Source organism: Trichosurus vulpecula, chromosome 7 (genome assembly GCF_011100635.1).
Source record: "Trichosurus vulpecula isolate mTriVul1 chromosome 7, mTriVul1.pri, whole genome shotgun sequence".
Lineage (NCBI taxonomy): Eukaryota > Metazoa > Chordata > Mammalia > Diprotodontia > Phalangeridae > Trichosurus > Trichosurus vulpecula.
In genome coordinates this window covers 46,984,649-46,993,914 of record NC_050579.1, presented here as the reverse complement: position 1 = coordinate 46,993,914, position 9,266 = coordinate 46,984,649, and positions in this window count along the sequence as shown.

Below are 9,266 nucleotides of genomic sequence, written 5' to 3'. Positions count from 1 at the left end.
ATAACATTGAAATTGGGAGCATATACGACTGAAGAGGTGGTGGTACTTGACTAGAATACAGATTTCCAGCCCAGATGGCTGCCTAAACTGAGGCAGACTACCCAACTCCCATATACTTATTTCAGCAAAAACCTGATATTCAAACCAGATTATTGATCAAGAAATCCAATGAGAAAATATATCAGATTACTTCTTCTATCTCAGAACTGCACCAAATGTCAGTCCAAAGCCTGCAGGCAATAGGAAAGGGAGTTGCCGGTAAATCCACAATCAGTACAAGTAAACAAGCCCAGTCTTTTAGTATAAGCAATGACAGTCCTGATGTTCCTAGGACCCTATTCTGAGACTCCATAGTAGACCCTGAAGATGCAGCTCTTTGAACCTTAAAAATTCAGGGGAAAGTAACCCTAGGTGGTGGAGGTCAGTGCAGAAGCTCAGGGGAACCAGGGCAAGATCAAGCATGGCCTACTACCCCAACCCAAAGTTCATCAGAAGACAGAACCTAGTAGTACAAAGCCTCAATTTAGGAAATAGAGCTGGAGAGCTGAGTAAAACAATGATAGAGAAATTCAGAAAAGAGGAGGATAGGGGACAGGGTATGGGACATGGCAAGTTCTGTTTTGGACATGTTGAATTTAATGTAGCTATGGGACAATCTAGTTTGAGATGTCCAAAAGTTGGTGATAATGAACTGTAGCTCAGGAGACAGACTGGGGTTGAGTATGTAGATCTGGGAATCATCTGTCTACAGATTATAATTTAACTCATGGAGGCTCATGAGATGGCCAAGAGAGATAGATGTATAGAATAAAAAGAGAAAAATTTTGCCTTTGCACCCCCAATGCCTAGCAGTGCTTTATATATTGTTCAATTGTGTCTAACTCTTTGTGACACAATTTGGGGTTTTCTTGGCAGAAATCCTGGAATGGTTTGCTATTTCCTTCTCCAGCTCATTTGACAGATGATGAAACTGAGGCAAACAGGGTTAAGTGACTTGCCCAGGGTCACATATTTAATAAGTATCTGAGGCCAGATTTGAACTCAGGTTGTTCTGACTCCAGTCCTGGTGTTCTATTCATTGTGCCACCTAGCTTTGTATATTGGAACACAGATTTAAATCTGGAAGTGACCTTAAAAATTATCTAATCCAATTCTTTAAAAAAAAAAAACAGATGAAGAAACTAAGACTCAGAAAAGTTAATTAAGAGAGTCAGCATTTGAATCTATGGCTCCTAACTCCAAATCCAGTGTTCTTTTCAATACACCAATTTGCCTCTGGTTAGGTTAGAAGTGGCTTAGTAACTGAGGAATAAAAAAGCTTACCCCATTCCTTAGACAACTTAATTTTAATGAATAAATTAAAATGTGACATGTTAGAAATGGAATTTGCCTCCACATAACAGACCAGCACACATACCACTATGGACTAGCATACTGGTAGAGCACCTCTGACAGTGTCTCCTTCCATGGAAGAAGTTGGGAACCTACCTTTGAAAGAATCGTGATGATGGGTAATGGAAATGACTTAAAGAGATATTGTAGCAGACATGGACAACTGATTCTGGCCAACTAACCACGTGGAAAATAGGAGGCTCTTTGGTTACAGAAGCATTCAAAGAGAACCAGTGACCTGAGCTTTGGCCATTTTTCTTTTGGATTGTGTTCTTGGTAGATCTCGTGGACTCCTCTGATGGCAGTGTCTGTTCAGAGGCCCATACATGCAGCTTGTGATTTCAGGTCTGGGTCCTTTACCTGCCTCAGCATTTGTGTGTTTGTTTCTACTTTAGGTGAAAGGTTTAGACACCTTGACTTTGTAAGTTTTAAAAAGTCAGGAGAGTAATACTCACTGTTCCAGCATTCAGGTCTTATGTCCAGCTCTGCATTGGTCTCCAAGGAGCAAGGAGTGACCTTCTGGATCCAGCCCAGGAGTAGTAGTTCAGACAAGGATTCATCTAGCAGATGTGGACAACTTGGTGTGACAAATGCTACGTAGCGACTGTGCCCAGAGCCTGAGGTGGGATAGAGGAAAATGGGCCTTGAAGGTTTTTGGGGGGGATCATTTGGTGTTGATACTTTAACATATTCTTGAAGTAAATACCTTTTGTAAAAGGTAATTGACGTCAAGTGACTAAATGGCACTGGAGTGCTATTCACTGATACCTAACCCCGGAGGGTAGACGTAAGAAGTAGAAGCTTGGATCAATTGCAGTAGAGAAGAGACACCTCCAAGCCCTCAGGGTATCCCTAGAACTCAGTGGGGCAAATATAATCAGCCAGGCTCTGAGAGAGTAAGCCAGAGCATACCTAGCATAGTAGTATCTCCCACAGTAAATAACATGATGGTTTACATACATTGGACTCTTACTGTTTGTTAAATGAATGTTGAAGTCTGAGTGGGACTGCCACCTCCTCCTATGAAGCTTTCCTTGATCTTCTCAGCTGTAAGTGAACTTTCCTTTCTCAAATCTCTTGAACCATTCTGTTTGGACTACTTCTATGTACTTGTGATGTTAGAACTAGTTTTGTGTTTGTTTGTATTTGTCTTTTCCTACCTGCTAGATTGTAAACTATTTGAGTGCAAGCATGTTCTTATTTCATCTTTGTGTTTCCTGGCTGAGTATGTTGCTCATTGTAGGTATTTCATATGTTTATTGAGTTGATAGAATAAGAAGTACATAATGGTAGACTGAATTTAAAATATTATAGGATGTAGGGCTGAAAGAGACCACAGAGATCATCCAGTCCAATTCTATTTTACAGATGAGGAAACAGAGGCCCAGAGAAGTGTAATAACTTGCTGAAGATAATATAAGTAGTAAATAGTAAAAGAAAGAATTGAACTCAGATTCTCTGATTCAAAAATCAGTACTCTTTCCAGTTATTGTCTAGCTTTCTCAATAGCAGTAGGAAGAATGAGGCTGAGCAACATGTGACTGGGCAGGGCTGTTCCAGGACTGTTGCCAGCTGTTTTCTAGAGCTGTTTGGTTCCTAATGTTCCTATGTTGGGGAGTGGGGTAGGGAGAGAAGCTAGCCAAAGTCTAGTCTTTCTGTTTAGATGTGATCCCACAAATTGTCTCTCATTTTCACTGTATCTCTGTGTGCTACTTTCTTTTTCTCCAACTATTGCTTATTCAGGTAGAAGGTTGTCTGTCTCTGAGCAAAGCAATGTAGATCAAATAAGCTCGAAGCTAGCTTAGAAACTGAAATTTTGGTCACAATTTTCTCTCCTTTTATACTCCTTCAAGAAATTCTTTGGTACCTTTTCTGGGAAATGGGCACACAGAAACTTCTAAGGATGTTTTTGATCATTCTAATCCAGCCTCCTGACTTGGGGCAGAATTTATGTAGCCTAGATTGTCAGGGGGTGATAGAAAGGGTTATTCCTCATTTTTCTAAAGTTCTCCAGATGTCTATAATAGGTACTTTGCACTTTGAGCATTGGGAATCCTTTCTCCCAATCCTCATAGTCTAACCCCAAGCTCTCCTGCAGTTTTGGCAGAGGAAAGAACAAACTTTCGGGTTTTTTTTTCATTTGTTGTTGTTTTATAGATTGGCTGCTCCTTCTCTCTCATTCAGGAGCATCTCTAAGCTCAGCTCCCCATGCCCTAGGCTTACATGGTCCTACTCCAGAGCAGGAGGATAAAGAGGTGAAGGGCCGATGGTTTGTTTTTCCACGAAGGAAAATTGGACTGTATTTTGTGTTTATAAATTTGAGAGAGATAGGACATTGAGTGCTTAGCCTAACTTCCCCTTTTCTGGGAAATTCTTTATTGCACAATTTTAGAACACATCTGGCTCAGCTCTGCCTCCCAGTGGGGAGATGAATGTACTGACTTTATTGCTAAGGTTCTTTGACTTTGTTGTTGTCTGTTGTTTGTCCTTCATTCTCAGGCTTAAGAAAACTTTCAAGCCTCCCTAACTGTCTTGGGACCTAAAAAAATGACCCTCAAAAGGTGAAAGACAATTATTCATTAGAATAATCATAAAGAAAAGATTGAGATGTGGGGATTTATCTTCGGTTGTTTTGACTTCATCCCAGGGAGAAAGCAACATCAAGAATAATTTTGTTAAAAAGTTTTTGCACAAACAAAACCAATTCAACCAAAATTATAAGGAAAACAGAAAACTGGGAAAAATTTTGCAACAAGCATCTCTGATAAAGGTCTTATTTCTCAAATATATAGAAAACTGAATCAAATTTATCACAATACAGGTCATTCCCCAATTGATAAATGGTCAAAGGATATGAACAGGCAGTTTTCAGTTGAAGAAATCAAAGCTATCTATAATCATATGAAAAAATGTTCTAAATCATTATTGGTCAAAGAAATACAAATTAAAATAACTCTGAAGTATCACCTCACACCTATCAGAGTGACTAATATGACAAGAAAAGGAAAATGTTGGATGTTGCAGGGGATGTAGGAAAACTGGGACACTAATGCATTGTTGGCAGAGTCATGACTGATCCAACCATTCTGGAGAACAATTTGGAACTATACCCAAAGGTCTATTAAACTGCATACCCCTTGATCCAGCAACACCACTGCTAGGTCTATTTCCCAAAGTCATAAAAAGGGAAAAGGACTTATTTGTACAAAAATATTTATGGCAGCTCTTTTTTTGGCGGTTAAGAATTGCAGATCAAAAGGATGTCCAATTGAGAAACGGTTAAACAGCATGGTGTATAATTTTCATGGAATATTATTGTGTTACAAGAATCAACAAACAGGGTGATTTCAGAAAGACCTGGAAAGACTTACATGATCTGATGCATAGTAAAGTGAACAGAACCAGGAGAACATTGTACACAGCAATATTGTTTGATGAAGAATTGTAAATGACTTAGCTATTCTCACTAATACAATGATCCCAAGACAATCCCAAAGGACTAAAGATGAAGCATACTATCTGCCTCCAGAGACAGAACTGATATTGATTGAATAGTTTGAAGCATGCCGTTTTTCTTTCTTTGTTCCTCCTTTCTTTCCTTTCTTTCTTCCTTCCTTCCTTCCTTTCTCTCTGTTTTTCCTTCTTTCTTTTTCTTTCTTCTTCTCTTTCATTTTTTCTTTCATTCAAGTCTTCTTGTACAAAATGACTAATATGGAAATGGTTTTCATAATTGCACATGTATAGCTATATCTAATTGCTTACCATCTCAGGGAGGAGGGAAGGATAGAATTTGGAACTCAAAACTTAAAAATGTCTTTAAAAATTAAAAAAGAAGTAGCAGGCAAAAAAAGAGAATCAATTTGTTGCTATTTGTCCAGAATTGTATCTCTCCTATGTTCTTATCATAACTCGTAGGCATTTTACTTTTACTTATCTTTGCCTGATGACCCTATATGTGTTATCTATCTATTCCAACCCATACCTCTTCCTTCTCCCTCCTGATTACTGTTGATTTCCTGATTGTTTGCCCTTTGGCTAACAGGAAGTACCTGTTCTATTCAACACTCCAAAGCTTTACGGAGTAATTTTCCACATTTTAGCAGTGGGAGCTAAGTGGTAGATGGTAGATGGTGGTAGATATTAGTAGTGGTATGGGGTTGTGGCTACAAACCAATTGAGTTTGCTTATTAACATTTACTATAATTCTCTCTATCCACACAGACTAGGAAAGTGGATGCTAAGTCCAAGTTCTACTAACTCCACCCGGGGTCTATTTGAAGTAATGAGTTCATTTAGCAGCTCAGGAAACTGAGTCCCAGAGGGAGTAGTGAGTGGCCCAGAGTAAAAGAACAATGGAGGGAGATCACAGATCATTTGACTTTCTGAGTTCTATGCCTCTCCCAGTGGCTTATTACCCAATTCACAGACTGTCTTAATCAGAGGAAACACATGCAGCTTCTGGCTTCCTCTTCATTGTTGGGGAGTGGTGGCAAGTAGTTTGGCTTGGAGAGAGGTGTGGGCAGAAAAAAATAGATTTAGAGAAAGTTTAAATAGATCTAGGAGCTTAAATAGATCTAAGAGCTTAATATTACATCTTTCTGGTTGTCCTTTCCTATCTTCATCTAGGAGACAGAGCAGTCTCTTGATATTTGAGAACTATAGTTATTTAGCCAGGATTTTTGGGTAGGGGGTTGATGTGGGAAGTACCACTATCATCAGGAATTCTTGACACTTTCTCTTCTTTTTGAGTAAAGGAGTGAATGAGGGACATTTCTGAAATAAATTTTTTATTGTGGGGGATCGGAGGGTTGAGGGCAGAAAGAGCTCAGGACTCAGATCAGGGAGATTTCCAGGATTTGGAAGAAAATAGTGCTTTATCCTTGCAAAGTTCTTTATATATGTTATCTTATTTGATCATCACCATAGCCCTATAAGTTAGGTGGTACAAGTATTACCACACCTACTTTTTCAATGAGGAAACAAATTCAGAAAGGTTGTGACATATGTAGCTAGTAAGTCACAGAGGTGTAAGGAGTATTTAGGGAGGACTAGCACCTCTGGTGTGAGAATGGCTGAGCCCTTTTCAGGGCCACTTTCCATCTTTGGTGTCCACTGATTCATCCAACTCTGACCTGTGACTCAGAGAAGCTGTAGAATGCCCAGTGGCCACACCATGGTGAAATCATATCAGTGGATGACCTAAACCAGGTTGAGGGTAACTGAAGGGTCTCAAATCCTTCAGTGAGTTAGGAAGATATCTACCCCAAACATGTGAAGACTTCCCCTTACATGAGAACAATTTGTTTCAATGGCCACGAAGGCTGCTGAAGCAGGCACTGTGGTGTGCTTAGAGCTTGTTAGATGTTGAAGATGTCAAGATCATCCACTGCATACAGAGCCATCATCAGTCATCTTGACCATATCTTGCCACTGGACTTCAACGACTCTGGAAGAGAGAGTGAGGAGGACAACTTGGAGCAACTCTGCCTCACTTAAATCTAATTCATATGCAAATCAAAAGACATCACTCATGTCATTTTACCATTTTTACCTACACTCAAAGTCCTGTGTTGACAGGCAAATGATGAAGCAGCAGCTATGGATACTCTGGGAGCTATAGTCACAACCCTGTACACAGGTGGCCTAGGCCATAGCATTGTCTTCTCACTGGACTGAAGCAGCAGTGGGATTCAGCAGAACCCCGGTGGGTCTGATCAGCCTTTTTAAAGGACTGAGTTGCTCACCTCCTGACGTGAGTAAGGAGCTAGAAAAGGTACCCTAAAAATTGTCTGCTTCATCCAACCCTGGCATCAAAACACAAAAAAGTACTAAAATTTTTGTGAAGATGATTTCACTCACCATCAACATATGGAAGGTGCATATACTTACCAACAACATAAAATGCGGTCAACCTAAAAGATGAACAGCTTTGGTTGAGAGAGAACACAGTGGGTATCATATCCCAACAGTAGCCCTGAGTGAAACAAGGTTGGCAAATGAAGGTCAGCTTAGTGAAGTTGGAGCTAGATACATGTCTTTCTGGAGTGGCCAAAGTGAAGGGGAGCATGGTGAATCTGGCATAGGTTTTGAAATCAAAACTAATCTAGTCAGTGGGGTTGTATACCTACCAAAAGGAGTGAACAACAGGCTCATGACAGTGCAATTGCCCCACTTGCAGGAAAGCGTCACAACACATCTATGAGCGAAGCAAAATTATCTTCAAAAGAAATGTGAGACACTCAAATTTAGACTCATCTCCACTCCAAATGTTCATGTGGATTATTTGTGCCCAACCTGTAGTACAGCTTTCCGAGCTTATATTCAGCCACAGATGGACACACTGTACCTTAACTCCAACATAGTGATGTCATTTTGGTCCTCTTAGAGAAGAAGGACAACAACCAACCAACTAGTAAGTCACAGTTGAGAATCTAATTAAGGTCTTCTGGCTTTCAAGTTCAGAGCTTTTTAAACCATGATTCTTTCCTTAGTTCTAATTTTCTTCTCTTATAGTGCATCTAAGCCTCTCCTGTCTTCACCTGCTGTCTGTGGTTAGTTACTTCAACTCTAGAATTGAAAACTACAATTCTGGATTAGATTCCCCTGGACTGAACTCACAGATAGGCTGAGTGCTTTATGTATATCAGCTCAATGCATATGACTAATCCTCCTAGCCAGTCTTTCTTGACCTTATCAAAGAGATTCACACTTTTTAAAGAGATTGTGTGGTATAAACTGTCTTGCTTACCTATTTAAAATCTTATCAAGTCCATTTATTGATTAACATCAAAGAGAAACCCTACTTTTCCACAGTAATAGGAAAGTGATAATCTCACTGTTCTTTGCTCTTCTCAAATTCATCTATAACATTGGATTCCATTCTGGGCACCATGGCGTAAGAAAGACATAGCATATTGGCACAGAAGAGTTTGTCAGACTCGCTTTATCTTAGAAGACACAGAGACCTTGGTCTAAGGAGGAAGACATGCTAAATAATAAATTTTAGAGAGTGGAGGGTGGGATAGGTGGAAGGGGGAGAGAACATAATAAGAATATATTCTGTATTACTCTGGGGAGAAAGATAGAATAAAATGGGTATAGACCTGAAAGAGCAGTCCCAGCTTAAGTGGGAGCACTTCAATGGAAGCTCTGAGCTGTAAGCACTGCTAGACAGCTTATAGGTGCTAGGTCAGGGAGACCAAGTCTTGGTTGATATACATCTGCAGTGGTGACTAAAAGGGGAAGGCTTTCAAAGTGTGTGGGGAATAGGCATCTAGAAATTGTAGGAAGTTATCAACTTAATTTTCTTATCTGGACTCCTATTTGGTCAACCTTTACCTAGCTAGACATTAGAGAGAGGGGAGGGAGTAGGAAAAGGGATAGGACAAGCTTAAGGGAGGCAGGACACTGAAGGCAAACCTAGATTACTATAGTTTTACCTAAAACCAGCCTATTTTTTTTTTAGCATCCCCAACTCCTTGCTGTGTCTCTTTTTAGTCTTCTACTCTGAATACTGAATCTTTCCAGCTTTCCTCCCTTTCCCTAGCCCTTCCTGAATTCCTCAGAGAGGAAAGGAGATATTTCTATCAAGTTAATCCTAAGATCAATATCCCTCAATGGCTTTTGGTCACCTAAAGAGTCAAATCTAAACTCTACTTGTTTGTCAAAGTCCTCTATAATCCAGGCTGGCTACACCTATATATCCTTATTTTTCACTATTCTCAAGTATATTTCTGCTCTAGGCAGATTGGTTTCCTTATTGCCCAAGGAATAGAGCATGCTCATTTCTAATTTGTTACCTCCACTTATATCAAGGATTCTTAATCTATTTTGTGTCATAGTCTCCTTTGGCAATCTGTTGAGGCCTATGAACC